Below are 18,292 nucleotides of genomic sequence, written 5' to 3'. Positions count from 1 at the left end.
GAAAAGCTTTTTGGGGGGAGTTACCCAATGTGGCCAGTAGGTGGCGCCGTAACTCCAGCAATCGCAGCAAAAGCGGCAAGCTGAGTTGTGCCTCCCATCCAGTATAGTACTTTCTGCTTGGACTCCTGAGTCTGCCCTTAATAGCATGAAATCCTTACGTTGAATGTAATTCACCAGACGTCACTAATGCCTTACATCGAACTAGGGAACAAATTAAAAGGGAATGTGAATGTCAGCTCCTTAGCTGTGCAGTTAACTCCGTTGAGGCCCTGTTCTAAAGATCTCAATGAGTTTTAATAGAAATATATTTTGTGTTAATAAAAACAAGAATTATGGCTGTTTATCAAGATAGATGGAAAATGTTTCCATCGTATTAAAACACCTGTATCCAATGTTCTCCTCCCCTGGGACATTTGTTATGGGATTACATGTCCATAAGTGTCAACTTTCTGGATTGGATGAGAAAGAGTTAGTCTTTAAAGTGCTACATAGTCCTATATTTGCATGGACTGATGTGCCACATCCATAGCTGTGTCCTTGTCAGAAAAGGCTGTTTCCCTTTGTGTTGTGTTAACAAAATTATTCCACCCAGCAGGTTGCATTCTAATGGAATTAAAAGGTAGATGTTCTCCCCAAATGCCCCTAATTACATCTTTGCCAGATATGCATAGTATAGGCTCTCTGTCTCTGAGAGCCATGTGGAGGAAGTAGAAAGCAATTTCTGGGAATCAATAGTAGCTCTCTGTGTACTTTTGAAATGGTGGAGAGAGAAGGGGACAATGTCAAAATTCTGTAAATCTTTGCATCATTTCCATGATAGTATTATTGGTTAATGTTATGAACTTCAAATTGCCAGATCCCTCTATCGTATTGATGTTGTTTCATTATTACTTCATTCAGCACTAATCTGTTTTATAATGGATATTAGAAAAGCATGCAGGTATTTACAAAAAATAAACATCAAAATACAAGGCCAGGTCCTTCTGACGATAATCATTATAATTGCATTGATAATGCTGCAGCATGCAGAAGATGGAGTATGACATGTTAGGTTAAAGTAAAATCCCTGGTGTGACTGGTGCTGTATACATTTAGGGGAAAAAAGCAAAATCTGAGTGTTTATAAATCATATTAAAGTATAAGCCAATCATTATAAATAATGTTTATATTTTATTTGAACTAAAAAAGGCAAGAGCATCTTGACTTAAATAGTAGTAGCATTTTCACCTGCAAATGGTGAGGGAATCTATTTATTCAGTGGAAATACATTTATTCTATGAGAATGGAATTTTGTATTAAAGAAGATAATTTTTTGGCTTAAATTGAGTTATTTTTTTCCTTGTGTAGGAAGCTTATTTTCTTGTGCATTGTAAACTCTTTGAAATCAGTTGGGGGAGTTTCTCTGTGGAAGTGTTCAGAATATTTAACTGTAATATTTAATGTGTAATATGCTAATTTTTATTTTATTTTATTGTGATAAGCTGTGGTTGGGTGGATGGTAAAATTATCGTCCACATCAGAAAACAAAAGTGCACCTGTCACAGCTGATCTATGAAGGGAGACTATTCATATCCATCAAACAGAGTGAACCTAATTAATAGGAATTATTTAGTATTATTAGCATTCTTATTAATAAAAGTGATACTATTAAACATAAAATAAAATTATCCACATTCACATTAAAGATGTTTAATGAAGCACTATTTTAAATAAAGATACTTTTTTAGCTTAGTTCAGTATTGTATTGACAAGTAGTTAACATCAACTGAGTACCAGTTTTATGTGCAAATGTTAAGAATTTTGTGGTACAACATTGATCATATGATTATTTTTATTCACTGATTTGCTGCGTTGAAATTCTTCCTACAGGTATAATGGGGAAAAAAGGCCAGAGGATAAGTCACAGTCATATCTTACAATAAAGGTATAGCTAGAACTGAAAGATAATCAAATATCAGGGTTCTTCCCCATTTTCTATTACTTTTTAAACACAATTCTTATTTTAAAATGTCCCACTTAAAAGGAAGTGTTTGGGACTGGGAAATACAGGTCTCCTACTGCATCAACAGAACAGTTTATTTTCCCTAGTGGTGTGAATACTTGCCCTAATGCAAAATGAGTTCATCATAGTATTTCTTCTCTAGAAATCTGCCCTTGTAAGCCAATAAATGTGTATCATAGTTAGATGACTATTTCAAAGGAGTTGTTTTTGAAGGATTCTAATGGAGTTGGTTGCCAGAAAACAGCACTTTCAGTTCACGACTATGTCTGAGCACTTTGAATGAACTTTGTGTGGTTTTATTATTGCTTTATTTGTTTGGTTTTTTTTTCTGATTGCAGCTTATTTAATTTTTGAGCTAGAAATATACAATAATGGTCAGTTCTGACCAATAAACATTGAAGTCAGTGGCACACAAAACTCATTACAAAATGCTCTCATGCTTTGCCATATGCTTTTCAAGCTCTACTGCATGTAAGCGGTAACACATGAGTGATATGTAAATCAGAGTTTGCTTAAGCAAGTAGCCACATTGGTAAGTGGGACTGTTGGCATGAATAAGGTATACAAAATGTGGCCTTGTATGTGTAGGTGTCTACATTCCTTAGCTGTTGTGAGGCTTATGGCCAACATCCAGCTTCCTTCAAGCACCTGAGAAGTGTGACTATGTTGAAGAATTGCAGTTCATCTAAAATTGTCATCTGCTTTTCTAACATGGATGCACGTACATTTTTGGAATAACCAAAGTTTGGTAAATTTTCATATTTTCATTCTGCGAGTGTTCAAATGACAAAAATAACCCTCTTTTGGGTATTCCCCAAATTGTTCCTGAGTGACATTTCCCTATAGCTTTGAGCTTTTTGTAGTGAAAATGACCAGATTTTTCCCATGGAAAAATATGATTTACAGTGCCTTTACTGAATATACACATTCACAAACTTTTCCACAGTAAAAAAATCAGCTCTTTGAAGTAAAATGACACTTTTCTGTCTTCTGGTTTCAGGTACATTTGAGGCAAGCCTGGAAATGATTTTATTTTCCCTGAAAGTAGGATTATTCAGGTGGTGAGAACTTCTTCACACAGCCCTGCTATTCCACCCTGGCTTATACAAGGAGGGCCTGATTCAAAGCCTATTGAAGTCAGTGGAAGTAACCCTAATTCGTCAGTGTGCTTTGGAACAGACCCTCAAATTGACTAACTACAGTAGACATCATCCGGTTCCCACTGAAGTCATTGACTTCGGTGACGCAGTTTTGGGGTCAGTGTGCCGAGCTCAAACCAGCTGGAGTTTTGTCTGTATAAGGAGTCATGGTAGGTTTGCGTACAAGCTTGCACCACTTGAATTAAATTGCTTACCTCAAACTAATGTAGTTATTTTGCTATAAGTCTCTGTGGTAGCTTCCGTGTGTCTTTTAAACGCACCCGTTATTTTGAAATAATTTTCAAAATAATGGGCGTGCTATTTTGGCATCCCTGTAACTCTTGTTCCATGAGGGATAAGGGATATGTCGAGATAGCTTATTTCAAAATTTGGCATGTCTACACCGTGCCAAATTTCCAAATAGCACGCTATTTCAAAATTAAATCGAAATAATATACGCAATTTACGTAGCACAAATGGTGTATCTTATTTTGAGCTGAGAGTGCTGTGTAGATGCTCCCTGTGTGAAGAAAACTATTTAGGTAAAGTTGTTATTTTACCAGCAGACCACCATTAATCAAATTGACTTTAAACCAGATTTATTCCAACATACAAGTGTTTGCACACAGACTTGTAAAGAAATAACCAAACTGGTCTTAGGAAAGTGAAAACTGGGACAATTCAGCCGGCTTTTAGGGGGTTGAGGCCAAATGATAGGATGCTTATGAGTTAGCCAAGTTCATCATATAATGTCTATTATTTAAATATTTGAAAATACTGTATTAGTATTGTTACTACCTTATTTTTACAGAAGTTTTGAAATTAAAGCGATACTGTTAATTAGTTTGTATATAGTTTTTTATTGGTTATCTCCTGTGTTTAAGGAGCTCCACATTTTCATTGTCTCTTAGGGTATGTCTACACTACCACCCTAGTTCGAACTAGGGTGGTAATGTAGGCAACCAGAGTTGCAAATGAAGCCCGGGATTTGAATTTCCCGGGCTTCATTTGCATCTCCCCGGGCGCCGCCATTTTTAAATGTCGGCTAGTGCGGACTCCGTGCCGCGCGGCTACACGCTGCACGGACTAGGTAGTTCGGACTAGGCTTCCTATTCTGAACTACTGTTACTCCTCGTGAAACCTAGTCTGAACTACCTAGTGAAAGTCTAGTCCGAACTACCTAGTCCGTGCTGCGTGTAGCCGTGCGGCACGGAGTCTGCACTAGCGGACATTTAAAAATGGCGGCGCCCGGCGAGATGCAAATGAAGCCCGGGAAATTCAAATTCCGGGCTTCATTTGCAACTCCAGTTTCCTACATTACCACCCTAGTTCGAACTAGGGTGGTAGTGTAGACATACCCTTACATATTTTCTATTTTCATTTAATTAAAGCTGGTGTGTGTATGTATGGGGGGTATTTATCTCCCTGTAAGATTCAGCAGCTCTTCTGTTTAATCTTATGTCTGTTCATGGATTGCATCAGAAGGACAGTTGTAGGAATGGAATTTTGTTGATTATTCATCTTTTGGTGTGGTGAGAGTTGTAGGACATCAAACGGTGTTTTATCAAATTGGTGGTTATTTTTGGTGGCTGTCAAAACAAAGAGTTTCCATCAAAAAGTTCTATTGGGTAAGCTCCCCCAGGCTTCAGTCGATCAGGTCTATATCTGAGAATGTTAGTCTCAATTTAAACTATGAAATTATGCATAGACACTGCAAAGAAGCCATATACAGAATTAGGATGTTGTTTTCCCTAAATAATAATTAATAATACATACATTATTTGTAAAATAGCAGAGCACAACGATACATACAACATATGGACAGCTCAGAATCATGCATTGCATTTTGAAGATAATGTCACCTCACTTTTTAAAATTCCCTTATTTTCCTAGTAGTAAAGTTATTCTTTAAATATTCTTAGTGCATTTCACACATATTCTGTTAGTTCTAAAGTAACATTTTGATGTAACTAAGGGACAGATCCTCTCCTATCCTTCCACCAATTCCATAGGAAAACCCTGCTCGCCTAACTATATGGGTGCATCTAGACTGGCAAGATTTTGCCAAAAGCAGCTGCTTTTGCACAAACACTTGCCAGCTGTCTACACTGGCCACTTGAATTTGCGCAAGAGCACTGACTTTGTAATGTACAAAATCAGTGCTTCTTGCATAAATACTTTCACGCTCCTGCTCAGAGATAAGCCCTCTTGCGCAAGAATACTTGTGCTAGAGGGCCAGTATAGACAGGCACCTTAATTTTTTGCACAAGAGAGCCTGATGGCTAAAATGGCCATCGGAGCTTTCTTGCGCAAAAGCACGTCTAGATTGGCATGGATGCATTTGCTCAAAAGCACTTTTTACACAAAAGCATCCTTGCCAATCTAGACTCTCTTTTGTGGAAATACTTTTAATGGAAAAACTTTTCAGTTAAAAGTATTTCCTCAAAATCATGCCAGTCTAGACGTTGCCTATATGTAAAACATACAGTGTAGCACACTTTTCAAAAGAGAGATCCACTCTAGTGAATCTGTTTTGTAGGATTTGAGTTAAGCTAGAATATCAATCAGTCTGCCAGAGGTTCCTGATCTGTGTTTGGATATGGAGTAAATAATATAAATTTATTTATGAACAGGGTTATCCTTTTAGTTTTTCCCGAGTTTCACCTGGATGAGAATTTTGTAGCTTCACTGAAGTCAGTGGGTATTTTATCTAGGCTGTGTCCAGACTCAGGGTTTTTTTCGGGAAAAGTAGCCTTTTCCCGAAAAAACTTCCCCTGCGTCCAGACTCAAGCCGCGTTCTTTCGAAATAATTTCGAAAGAACGCGGCTTTTCTTTCGATGGCGGTAAACCTCGTTTCACGAGGAAGAACGCTTTCTTTCGAAAGTTCCTCTTTCGAAAGAAGGCGTTCTTCAATGTAAATAGGGCTTCCTCGAAAGAGAGCATCCAGACTCGCTGGGTGCTCTCTTTCGAAAAAGCGGATTGCTCTTTCGAAAGATCCGCCTGCAGTCTAGACGCGATCTTTTGAAAGAGGCTCTTTCGAAAGATGCTTTCGAAAGAGCCTCTTTCGAAAGAAGCCTGCAGTCTAGACATAGCCGTGGTGAGGAACCATATGATCAGTTAAAGTTATTAGAACATAAGTAATTTAAAATTAAATACATTTACCATGGAAGTAATTGTACTAGAGGTGAGATTATTTATCTGGTATACTGTGCAAGCATCTTGATTTAATTTTGTCAACTATGTTCTCTGTTCTTATTTGTTATGAGGAATTTTGGATAATTTGTAGAGTCCTGAAGATTCACATGTATCCACTTTATATACTATCCACATCTGCAGATATACAGGTGGATATCCATAGCTCATTTTTGCAGATGTGGATGCAGATACAAATTTTGTATTTGGAATCCTGCAGAATTATGCATAGCCACTTTATATCCATGGGTAACTGCATCCATGGCTAATTTTTGTGGATGTGGATACAAATTTTGTATCTATGCAGGGCTCTAATAATTGGGATTCAGCTATACAGGACTTACCTATATTCATTTATTTGATCTTTTTAAAAGAAACAAATTACCAGAAACAGGAGTGCCTGAACTTTTATAATAGAACACGTAAATCAAACTTTTAAAATGGACCATGACAAATTTCTGAATGGGATTATATGATTGGTAGTAGGGTACTACATTTGATGACCCAGGGTCTTTTTTAGTCTAATATTCCTAAATCCTCACCATGAAACTATTTTAAAGTTTTTTTTTAAACCCAGATGGGTTCTTACACTTTTTCTTTGGACCTGATTTGCATAGGAAAATAGGAATTGCCACACTGGACCAGTTTTGAGACCCATCTTGACCTAGTATCCTGTCTCTGACTGTACATACCATCTGATGCTTCCAAGGAATGTGTAAAAACCCTGCAGTAGTAGATTTGTCCCCCCAATACAGAAATGTACTCACCATGCTGAGCTCTTGAAAATCCCAGCCTCATGTCATAGTAGGGGCAGCTGGGTACTGAGTGCTGCTAAAAATCTGACCCTTACTTTGGTGCCTAGATGGGAGCTGAAAAACTGTCTCTAGCTGTGGTTGAAGAGCACTTAAAATTTTGTCCCTGAATTCTTTGGAAAACCTGTCACTATGTTTCTCTTGTGTTATTAGAACTGCTGTGCAGGGGCATCCTAAAAATCCTCCTGACAGCAGGACTGAAAAATACACACAGCCCTCACATTTTTTTAGATTAGACAGCATGGATTTTTCTCTGATGTGATTTTTTTTCTGTTTGTCTGCACTATAAGCCTGGTTATATCTGAAACCAGGAACTGTGTTGTTGTAGCCATGTGAGTCCCAAGAGAGATAAGGTGAGTGAGGTAATATCTTTTTATTGGACCATCTGCTGTTGGAGAGAGAGTCAGGCTTTTGAGCCATACAGAGCTCTTCTTCTAGTCTCTTTCACCAACAGCAGTTGGTCCAATAAAGTATTAAGTCACTAACTTTGTCTCTTTAATGGGTATAATAGTAAAAGAAATCTAGCATGAAAAGATGCTGTGGTATCTGAGGGTATGTCTACACTACCCCGCTAGTTCGAACTAGCGGGGGTAATGTAGTCATCCGCAGTTGCAAATGAAGCCCGGGATTTGAATTTCCCGGGCTTCATTTGCACGAAGCCGGCCGGCGCCATTTTTAAATGCCGGCTAGTTCGAACCCCGTGCCGTGCGGCTACACGCGGCACGGAGTAGCTAGTTCGGATTAGGCTTCCTAATCCGAACTAGCTGTACACCTCGTTCACGGATTAGAAGCCTAATCCGAACTAGCTACTCCGTGCCGCGTGTAGCCGCACGGCACGGGGTTCGAACTAGCCGGCATTTAAAAATGGCGCCAGCCGGCTTCGTGCAAATGAAGCCCGGGAAATTCAAATCCCGGGCTTCATTTGCAACTGCGGATGACTACATTACCCCCGCTAGTTCCAACTAGCGGGGTAGTGTAGACATACCCTGACTGACTCAAAACAGGGCAAGTGATGCCTATTCTTTGCTGGGTAGGCAGCCTTCACTGAAAACACTTAAGGCTCTAATTATAATATGCACTCAATAGCACCCACTAAACTTTCCATTTAATTTCAATTTCCCTCCTATTTTTTCAGTTAGCAATGGTGAGAAATGTGTGTATAATCGCTTTAAAAAACCACCTCAATTTGAACACTAATGGACCGTGATCTTGATGCTATTGAGGTCAATGAAAGTTATGTCATTAACTTTATTGGTAGCTGGACCAAACTCTGACTAATAAGACAGTATGAAAATGCAAAATGTCAGCCTAACGAAGAAATTATAAAACTGTAAATGTCTCTAATGAGAGACAAGGTGAGTGAGGTAATATCTTGTATTGCATCGACTTATGTTGATGAATGAGACAAGCTTTCCATCTACATAGTGCGGATGTAAAACCCCATGTAAATATAAGTTTAAAACCCAAGTTCCTGCCTGTGGTGTGATGTTGTTCAGTGCACTCGGCCCCTTTCTGTGGATTCCCAGTAAGTGGTTAACTGGCTAAACATAAAGTTTAACCGATGAACTTTTATGTGATTTTTTTGTCCCTAGTTTTTAATGTTTAAAAAAGTTATGAATTTAAGCTTTCAGGTTTGTCTTTTGAAGGCATAATTTGTGTTTCTTTGAGGCCTAGGACTGGGAAGTCAGAGAGTGATCATTTTTGTAATGTTTGCAATGGTGATAGAGTGGTTTTGTCTTTTGTAATTTTTCTGTGTGAGCTCATTCAAGAGCAGAGTGATTGTCTGCTTTCATCTACATAGTTGTTATTGAGGCACTTAGTACACTGGATGGAATACCTCACATATTTTGATAGCCTTGTGTAGGACGTATGGATCTTGAAAGGTGTCTTGTGGGGGACTTGATCATCATAGCAATGCAAATACAGCTGCAGGTTTTTCATCTCGTATTTTGACAGAGTGTGGTGCTTCCTTGAATTGGTGCGCCTTAGTCTCTGGAGAGCTTGCTTCTGATGATGAGTTTGGCAAGACTGAGGGCTATTTAAGGGTCAGAAGAGAGGGTTCAGGAAAGATTTCTTTCTGGATGTGGTTCCCATTGAGCATGGGTTGTAATTGTTTCATGATACCCATATGGATTCAGGATGGGGTGGTAAGTGACAACTAGGGGTGTGCAGTTGGAGAGTTTGGTTTTTTCTTTATTGAAGCATTTTTTCTCATTGTATATGGTACTCCCAAAATATTATGGGCCACTCTGTGGTGGAATCTACTTCTCTAGTTCAGTGTCCTTGCTGGTAAAAGCAGTTTTAAACATGTTAAGGTATATATCCCAGACTTTCATCATATTCTGTGGTATCTGAAGGCATGTTTACACTAGGAAATTATTTTGAAATAACTAAATTCAAAATAATAACTACTGAAATAACAAAATCAAAATAACGAGTCCTCACTATTGGGGAGCCTCGAAATTAGTCCATGGCAGGCTTCATTATTGTGGATGTGCTACCTCGACTTAGAACCCCAGGAAGTGCTAGGGAGTAATTACTTCAAATTACTCTGGGAGTAGTTATTTTGAAGTAGCAGTAGCAGAGTGTCCACACTAATGCTATTTTGAAATACTATTTCAAAATAAGTGTTATTCCCCAAGAAAAGCAGAAGTACAGATTTCAAAATACCAACCCCTTATTTCAAAATAACGAGCTTGGTAATGTGGATGCTCTACTTATCATTTTGAAATAAGGGCGGTTATTTCAAAATAACTCCCCAGTGTAGACTAGGGCTGAGTGACTGGCTGTAGAGAGCACACATATATATATATATATATATATATATATATATATATATATATATATATATATATATATATATATATATATATATATATTTGTTTATTTAGGGTGGTTACTGGCTTTATGAGTTTCTTGTATATAGTCATCCGTGGGATTCCATTGAATCTGATTTTGGTGTCCAGGAAGTTGATACTGGTGTGGAAGTGTTCTAGAGAGAGTTTGATGGAATAGTGGTGGTTGGTGAAGTTGTAGTAGAAATCAATGAGCAAGTTTCATCATCTGTTTAGAGACATTAATGATATTTTCATCATCTCAGATATATCATTGCATTTGTGGTACATTTGTCCAGAAATTCTCCTTAACATTGCTCAGGAAGAAGTTAGCCTATTTGGGATCCATTTTAGGACCCAAGGCTGTTTCCATTATATTCAAATATCTATTTGAGACAGTCAGCAATACTATAGTTGTAAGGGATGCTAGTGTATAAGGGAGATGACAGCCATGATGGGAAGATGGTATTTTGAGGAAGGTTGTTAATGTTGCTGATTTTCTGAAGGATATCAATTGTGTCTTGGAAAGAGACATCCATTTCTTAAAGCAGTTAATGGATTGTATTCTCTAATCTCTAAAAAGAAACAGATACAGTTTTTCAAGCCACATTTTCAGCCACCTTTCAGTTAGTTTGTATTTAAGGCATTTTCATTTACCCGTTTGCATGCACAGATGGACATTTGTACGTGTAGGTTGGGCAACCGTGCATCCAGTACCTTTATTTGCTCATCTAACAGAATTCATTTTTTAATATTTGCATGGACGTAAACAAGCCAATTGAAAATCTAAGCATGTATGTCAGATTTTTGGCAGAGTGGTGCGTTACATCTACAGAATCAATGCTGTAAGATGTATTAACTGGACTGGTGTGCATATGTATGAAATTTGGTGTGTAAGCAGGCTGCATAAGGCAGGAGCTATAAGTCCACATTTTAAAATGCCTTGTATGCTTCCAGCACGAATGCAGCCCACCCACAATGTATTAGAGTATTTGAAGATCTATGTGGGATATTCTGGATGTATAAAAGGGTTTGTATCAAGAGCAAAGAAAAGATGCTTCACTTGCAGCTACTCACAATTGGTTCTGATAGATCCAGATCAGAAATAAGTACCTCCTTTGTTGTTACCTCTGATGGAGCTAAAGCAGGTGACCATTCTAAGTGCTAACATATGAAATCTTTACCTACAGTTCAGATATTTGTACAACTAGAAATGGGCCTAACTATGAAGTCTGAGGGTTTGTCTACAAGATTGGGGTAATATGCATTATGGGGTGTGATCGTTGAAGGGCATGTTAATTGATCAGCATAGGCCATGTTGGTGCACATTAAATGTTCTCTGTTGGTAAGGTCCTTCCAAATTCTCAGTCATGAAAAATAGTATCACAGACTGTGAAATCTAGTCTTTTTGTGCCTTTACCCACAAAACAGGATTATATTATACAGATTTCATGCAGGAGACCAGCATTTCTCAGATTGGTGTTCCTCACCCAAAATGGAGTTGCAGGGGGATCACAAGGTTATTTTAGGGAGTCACAGTATTGCTACTGTCACTTCTGTGCTATCTTCAGAGGTGGGCAGCTGGAGAGTGGCAGCTGTTGACTCCACTCTCCAGCTACCCCACTCCGAAGGCAGCACCATCACCTGCAACAGCACAGGGTAGCAGTGCCACAACCCCCCACAGTCCTTCTTACAAAAACCTTCTGCCCTCCCCCTGCTCCCAGCTCCTTTTTGGATCAGGACTTATACACTTTAAACCGTATGTCATTTTTTATTTTTAAAATCCTATGACCATGAAATTGACCAAAATGGACTATGAATTTGATAGGACCTGTTGTTGTTTTTTTTATTGTAGTGCAATAGTAAAGCATGCTAAGGAAACATTGTCTGGAATTAGGCCTGCAGCAAGCTGCATGCTTAACTATGCTGTGGAAGCAAGCAGGCTGACTCTTAAGCTAGCAGTAGCTACAGCTTCCATTGCTGTGCTGACTCCAGTGATATCTGCTGCTGTTCTTACCTGGCCTCTGTCTTGCCCCTGCCTAGAACTCCTCCTTGCCAGCACTGTGCTTGCTTCAGTTCCTGCTCTCTAGTTTGGTTTGACACTGGGTTCTAGCTCCTGGTTGTGGATTCTGACGCAACCTTCAGTTGATCTTCGCTTTGTTCTTTGCTACTGACTGTGATTCAGACCTTGACAAGAAGGGCTGCTGTCCTCTCTGACCACTAGTCTACACTGTTCTTGTCCCAATCAGCTAGCAGACATTTAGTGTGTGCTTGCAGGATGCACTAGACCAGATAATGTACAACGTGTTAGTGTGTTTTAGGAATCACACTCCCACAGGGCACATTACTCTGCCATATAGACAAATCCTGAGTGTAGAGATGAACTTTTGGCTAGGGTTGCCAGGTGTCCGGTATTGACCCGGACAGTCTGGTATTTTCGCCTCCTGTCTGGTAAAAAAAAAAAAATCAGAAAATACCGGACACCTAAAATGTCCAGTATTTTCTGATTTTTTTTTCCCCTGCCAGGAGGTGAAAATACCAGACACCTGGCAACCCTATACACAGTCAGCAACCAGCCCAGCCCCTGGGTTCCCCCCGACCTGGACTCCTAGCCTCCCACCTTGGGCTTACCTGGTTCAGCAGGGGAGCTCTATTCCAGCAGAGTAAGAAAACAAGATGGCTGCCGGGAAAAAAAGCCCCAAAGGTCTTAAAGGGGCCATGCTGAGGGGTTTTTTTGTTTGTTTTTTTGTTTGTTTTTTGCTTAACAACTTTGGTCTCCCCCTTTTTTTCTCAACAGTGTTTTTTTGGTGGGGGGGAGTGGTTGGGTGTTTGGTATTTTTGGTTAAGCCATCTGGCAACCCTAACTTTTGCATAGTTTTAGTATGGTCAGATCTGTGGCTTTGCTTTGGCCCAGGGTAAATAGAGCTGTGAGTGTGAAGTTAGGATTTAAAGCTGAAGATTCATCTCTAGGGTTAGAATGCAATGTTTTGTTTTGTAAACTATGTAGATAATAGGAAAACTCTGAGACATACTAGCATTTTGGATTCTCATATAGCAAATGTAGGAGGGATAGCAGCAATATCTTATAGCCCCCACTGTTTGAGATTTCATTTCCCTGGGCTCAGAGTGTTCTTCAGCCCAAAATGTGGTAGCCTTTGAACTGGCTTTGTAGCACTTAAACATATGTATTTTAATTGCATGTGTTTATTTATTTTCTTTCAATTTTAGGTATAGCATTTGTTAAACTGTATGCAGGGTAAAATGGAGAGAATAAAATATTTTCCTAATGGGAAGGGCGAACTAGTTAATTAGGAGGAGGATTTTCAAAGGCACAAACCTTAGGTGTCCTACTCTCCTTGACTGTCAATGAGTTGGGAACCTAAATATTCTTTATGTGTTTGACAATCTCTCCCTTTAACTTTTGTAAAAGTTTTGATAAGTGCTTAATACCAGGGTTATTTAGATTTTTGTAGTGCCCTGAATGTGCTAGATGCTTTCAAAAGCAGAGGAAGACAAAGTCCTTGCCTCAAAGTAAATGATCTGAAGTGTTGTTATTTAGATTGAGTGGCAATAAAGGAACAGTGAAGCATGTAGGTCAGAATCTCAGAAAATGTATGTCATTGGAACTTCATTGACTCTTTATACTAGCTAAAGATCTGACCCTTAAATTCTGTCCTCTTTAAAACTATTTCATTTTCATTGTTGTAGCAAAATACACACAATATACTTGAGAAAATTCACAATTCATGAAGAAGCTGATCTGATCCCATTCAGGTCAATAGGAATTTTGCACTTGATTTTAGTGAGAGCTGCATCAGGCCCAGAGTTTTGCAAGATATGCTAATGTGAAACAGTTTCCTAGCTGTACAAATAGAGCTAATAATAATGTGTGTGATGTCAATTTAGAGCCTAAATAATGATTACAGTGTATTTATAGCAATGAGAATTTTAAACAGATACTATAGATGCAGGATACTGTCTGGAGGCCTGATTCTATGCCACTGAATTAAGTCAATAGGTGTTTTGCCATTGATTTCAGCAGGAGCAGGATTAGGTACTATAATAGCACACTTGGTTAATGCATTCATAATATGCTGCAGTTCAAAGGCAAGGCTGTAAAGTAATGTTCTCTTCAAGCAGCTCCCTAAGCCATCTACTTTAAATGATTTCTGATCACTAAATTGCCACATGCTTTATGTTGGATTAAAACTAGGTCACAGTAATATGGATTTGTCATTGCAAGTTCAGCTCCTGTGTCCTAAAGTCCATGGCACAATCTGACCACATACTGTGGCTTGCATAGCTGTCTGTGGGTAAGTGTCACTGGCACAAAATGAGCTTCTCAGCCTTTAAATAGAACAGACCTTCTATTTCATGGCTACTAGAGCAGCATGAATCTGTCATGCTGCCAATCTATCATCATTTTCAAAGTGTAAAGTTATTAGGAGGAGAAGAAGGGAGAGAAGTGGATTATTTCATTTTCAGTCTTTTACTCCCTTCAGTGCAGAAAAACCACAAACAAATTAATCACAGAGATGAAAACAATTACATGGGGTTTTAAAATATGTGGTAATGGGTGAAATGTTTCTTTCAAGTTTCTTGATTATGCTTTATCTTATTAGTCAATTTGAGGGAAGTAAGCATTTTATGGGAAAGTACTTCACAATCTGTTTTTGCATAAATATTACAGTGAAACTTTGTGAGATATTTAGCAGCCTTGTTCAAGTAAAAATAGGTCATTTCCATATCAGTGTCATGTTTTTATGAAGAAAATGTGCTGAATTCACAGTTTGTATTTTGGGCAAGGAGAGTCATTTGCTATGTTTGTGTATATCTATCTGAGTGGGGACGGCTGCAGAAGGGGAGCAAAAAAATCTAGTATAGTTTAATCATCACATTATGCATAAAATAGCACATTAACTCCTACGTGCAGTGTCTGTTGGTTATGTGAAGTTACATAATTTTCAAATAGGTCATTTTTTTCAGGGGGAAGGATCAGTTTTATAGCATATGGTTAGAGGAGTGCTGCTCTGCTGAACAACTAGAGTACTGAGAGTATTTAGTAAAATGGAGGGCTTGTCTATTTTATGGTAAAAAACAGTGCATAAACTTCCATGTCCTTAGGAGAATAATTACTTTCACAAGAAGTTTAGGTTTTATGAGCCTGTTGACTGTATTCTGAAATTTGCAAAACTTCATAGTTCTTTATGGTTAAATCTGTACCCCAAAGCCTATACAAAGGAATGTGGATATGGGGTGAAATTCACCCTTTTTCAGAGGGCTCACAAACAGAGCCTAAAAATCATTGAAGTTATATTTATACCCTGTTTTGAAAGCTGAAATAATGCTTAACTCTTGCAGGGTTACTATATGGAGGTGAAATAAAGCCACGGTGGATTTTGACTTACAAGTGTGTTTTTGAACTGATCAGTTTGCCTTGAATATAAGAGTCTTCTTTTCTCATTAAGATTTAGAAAATATGCAGTATTCTTTCAAGATCAAACATACAAGATCATGTTATTTCTATAGCTAGATAAACAAATAAGTAACCCCTATTCATTTGACATGTGGGACCAGTTCCACCACTAGCATAGATCAGTGCAACTCCATTGACTTCAGTGGAGCTATCCAAATTTACACTATGTGAGGTTCTGACAAAATATATTTAACATCGGTACGGGTATGTCCCGAGTAAGTCTAAGGTTTGTAGAAGTCAAGTTAGCAGACATTGGGTTTGTTAATATAGGGCGTCAGTATTTACACTCATTTGTAACCTGAATTGTTGAACCCTAAGTCCCTATCAGAGGTTCCACAATCTGCACTGCATTGTGTGGACCCAAGTGCAGCTGCCCATATCCTAATGGCTTCCCAGAAGGTGCCCACGTTAGCCCTTTGTTCATGTTGCAGTGTGAGAAAACTTGAATTTCCTCAAACTTGACTGGCCATAGGACAAAGAATGTCAACCCATGGGACTGTGGGGTAATTTTGGCAGATTCCCAAACCATGAGTCCAGTGTGGCTGCATCTATGCTGCAGAGCAATAATAGGACATAAATCCTAAGTCCTGGCTTGACTTAGGCTTGAACTCTTCATTTCAGTGCAATCTTGGGTCCAAACCTTCAGTGAGCACTATTTGGCTGTGTCTGTATTGGCACCCTTTTCCGGAAAAGGGATGCTAATGAGACAAGTCGGAATTGCAAATGCCGCGGGGGATTTAAATATCCCCCACGGCATTTGCATGAACATGGCTGCCGCTTTTTCCCGGCTCGGGGCTTTGCCGGAGAAAAGTGCCAGTCTAGACGGGATCTTTCAGAAAATAAAGCCTTTTCCGAAAGATCCCTTATTCCTGATTTTAAGAGGAATAAGAGATCTTCCGGAAAAGGCTTTATTTTCCGAAAGATCCCGTCTAGACTGGCGCTTTTCTCCGGCAAAGCCCCGAGCCGGAAAAATCAGCAGCCATGTTCATGCAAATGCCGCGGGGGATATTTAAATCCCCCGCGGCATTTGCAATTCCGACTTGTCTCATTAGCATCTCTTTTCCGGAAAAGGGTGCCAATGTAGACACAGCTTTTGTGTGTAGACAGAAGTAGAGTTGGAGCCTGAGGATGGAGCCTGCGTTTGAACTTTGGGCTTTCACTGAATTGTAGACAGGCCCTCTTGTTAGAGTAAATAAGAGCTTGTTTGTCATTCTCACCATATGATAAGCCTTTTGAATTTACATGTAGGGAATTTTACATACAGCCATTAGTGTTTTTTGTTAAGGAGTTTTTATTTTGTAACAATTAATTATAAAAGGAAGAAGATGATGAAAGATTGTGGGCCAGATTCTCACTGGTGTAAATTGGCAACTTAATGGATTTGATTTACACCAGCTGAGATTCTGACCCTGTGGTGAGCAATTCTCCCCTGAATTACATTGGCGGTGGTTGTACTCATAAGAATGCAGGAAAATAAAGTGTTTGTTGCACATAGAATTATAGAAATTAGCTATTGAGCAGCATGTGAATAGTTTATATAATCCTCCCCCCAGGTTTATGTTAGATTTTTTGCAAAAGTGGATACTCTTAACCAGGGGAGGGGACAATCATTTTCACAGGGGAGCCACTGAATGAATTTTGCTACATGGTCACAGGCCAGCTCCACCTCCCTCTTCTCCCCCAGAAGGACCGGGGCCTAGGGCAGAAGGGGTGAGACCAGGGAGTAGCCTCCCCGCAGAGGTGTCGGGCTGGAGACATAGAATTAAAAACACAGAAAAGGGCTCTCTGCCCCGCCACTACTGCATTGCCTGACAGCCACCCGGGGTGTCTGTGGCTATTTAAAAAGTTCACAGCTCTGCCCCTGCCAAGGTAGCACCGTGACTGTGAGCCATTTAAATAGGATCCTGCTGCCTTAGCCCCTCCTGGAAATTCACTGGCACAAGCAGCAGGATGTAAATTGAAAGTGGCCAGATGCAGACCACTGGCTGGATCAAAGTGTTATGCGGGCTGGATCCGGCCACTGGGATGCATCTTGCCAACCCCTGCTCATACCCTTCTGAGAGAAAAGAAAACAAAAAAGAAACACAAATTCTCTGGTATTTTCCTTTTACAAAATTACGTATGCCAAACCTTACATTAGTTGTTATAGAGGCTATGACAGACAGTCTAGTGGAACATGCCACTAAAAAATTCCAGGGATTAGAAATCATATGATTATTTTAAAAGCAAAATGTTTTTAAATGATACATTTTTGTTGTATATTTTAAAAGCATGTAATGACTAAGCAGGTTGAGTATTGATTCTGTTGTTAAAAAATATCTTCTTGAACAAGAGCTGACCTTGTAAGTCTGCTGTTTTAATGGTTATAAAGGTAGCTAATGAGAAAAGACTGAAGTCTTCTGGGAAATAAGAGGAGTATTGTGGCTAGCACAGAACTGAATGATATTCTGTATATGAATGTTGCTATCATGTGTATCTGAACACAGTGCTTATTGTTTTCTTTTGCCCCGGTTAGGGCCTGGAAGAACCATAATCACAAGCCATTATGGTACAAAATATTTAATAATTCAGTTTCTCAGGCACTAATTCACCAATATAGCACCAGTTATAACAAAAATATTATACTAATGAAAGAAAAATGACATATATGTTGAGTGTAAAATATGAGACTCTCAGTATAATAAAAATAAAAAGTCGTATGTTACATTTCTCAGAAAATGAGAAGAAAGATGTTCCTGTGGCTCAGGAGACCACAATCCAGGTACCTGCTCCACTACTATCACTTACTCTGTGTATCTCAGTGCCCCATATGTAAAATGCAAATAACCACATTTGCC

General features: G+C 39.0%; 1 protein-coding gene across 6 annotated transcripts in view; it reads left to right on the top strand.

Annotated features, from left to right (window-relative positions):
• Window positions 1-18,292, top strand: part of SLITRK3 (SLIT and NTRK like family member 3) — a 57,265-nt gene that overhangs the window by 7,149 nt on the left and 31,824 nt on the right. For 4 of the 6 annotated variants that reach the window (XR_001368278.3, XR_001368275.3, XR_001368273.3 and 1 more), the window contains exon 3: window positions 3,003-3,311. The exons of 1 other annotated variant lie outside the window; for it this stretch is intronic. The gene's annotated coding sequence lies outside the window, so the exon portion shown is untranslated. Of the gene's footprint in view, window positions 1-21; window positions 1,925-3,002; window positions 3,312-18,292 lie in introns of those variants that run through there. One more of the 6 variants, XR_012906277.1, reaches the window with a different exon arrangement.

Source organism: Pelodiscus sinensis, chromosome 10, assembly GCF_049634645.1.
Source record: "Pelodiscus sinensis isolate JC-2024 chromosome 10, ASM4963464v1, whole genome shotgun sequence".
Lineage (NCBI taxonomy): Eukaryota > Metazoa > Chordata > Testudines > Trionychidae > Pelodiscus > Pelodiscus sinensis.
The sequence above is the reverse complement of the archived record's forward strand: the minus strand, read 5'-3'. Positions and strand labels throughout refer to the sequence as shown.